Raw genomic sequence first — 1,181 nt, forward strand, 5'->3', positions numbered from 1 at the left:
TAGTTATAATTGTTAGCGTAATTCTTAGTTATAAACAATCTCAATTTGTTATCATCTTAGCATTGGATAATAACCATACATTGTTGCTTAGGTGCATAAATTAAATAGTTAACCAATACAGTCTCTGTGGGAATGAACTAGAAAAGATTCTATACTACTTGCGAACTCGTATACTTTCGTGTATTATTAGCGCGTGTTTAGCGACTAACAAGTTTTTGGTGCCGCTGCCGGGGACTACAGTGTTAAATTATAGTTTATGTGCTTTCCATCAGTGGTCATTAAAGTTCATTCACTTGGACATTGTTACTTATTTGTTCCTTGTCTGGTTTCAGGTACTCTAAGAGAACACTGGATAAAGCCGAGGAAGAACTTGTGGTAGTTCGTAAGGAAGTTTTTGAGGATAAAGAGAAGTTAGAGGAAGAAGAGAAAGTTGAAGAGTAAATTGTAGTAGCTATGGGTGATCAAGCAGAAAATCCAAAGGCTTTGATGGACTATTCTAAGCCTAAGATTAATGACATTCAGTCTAGCATCATCAGACCATCCATCAGGGCTAACACTTTTGAGATCAAGTCAAGCACGATCCAGATGATACATAACTCAGTTCAGTTTGGAGGTTCTCCTACTGAAGACCCCAATATGCACATCAGGGATTTCATCGAGATCTGCGACACTTTCAAATTCAACGATGTGACTGAGGATGCTATAAAGCTACGACTCTTCCCATTCTCTCTGAGGGATAAAGCTAAGTGTTGGTTACATTCTCTACCAGCAGGGTCTATCACCACTTCGGAAGATCTTGCTCAAAATTTTCTCACTAAATTCTTCCCCATGGCAAAGACTGCAGCAATCAGGAATGCTCTTACTCAATTTTCTCAACAAACTGGAGAATCTCTGTATGAGGCTTGGGATCAATATAAGGAGATGCTAAGGAAGTGCCCACACCATGGCATGCCTGATTGGATGATTATTAACTACTTCTACAATGGATTGGGTCCTACTTCTAAGCCCATGCTTGATGTAGCATCAGGAGGAGCCTTGTGGGCTAAGAGCTATGATGAAGCTTATGAACTTATTGAACTGATGGCTGCTAATGAGTACCAGAATCCTTCCCAGAGACTGACTCAGGGAAAAGTAGCAGGAATTCTGGAGTTGGACGCAGCAACTGCTATCGCTGTCCAACT

At 40.3% G+C, this 1,181-nt stretch overlaps 1 non-coding gene across 1 annotated transcript; it reads right to left on the reverse strand.

Moving 5' to 3' along the window:
* Positions 1 to 843: 843 nt before the first annotated feature.
* LOC141716243 (small nucleolar RNA R71) lies at positions 844 to 950 on the reverse strand. Its single transcript, XR_012572960.1, has one exon. It is a non-coding gene; the product is annotated as a small nucleolar RNA R71 (small nucleolar RNA).
* Positions 951 to 1,181: the final 231 nt, after the last annotated feature.

Source organism: Apium graveolens, chromosome 3 (assembly GCF_009905375.1).
Source record: "Apium graveolens cultivar Ventura chromosome 3, ASM990537v1, whole genome shotgun sequence".
Taxonomy (NCBI): Eukaryota; Viridiplantae; Streptophyta; class Magnoliopsida; order Apiales; family Apiaceae; genus Apium; species Apium graveolens.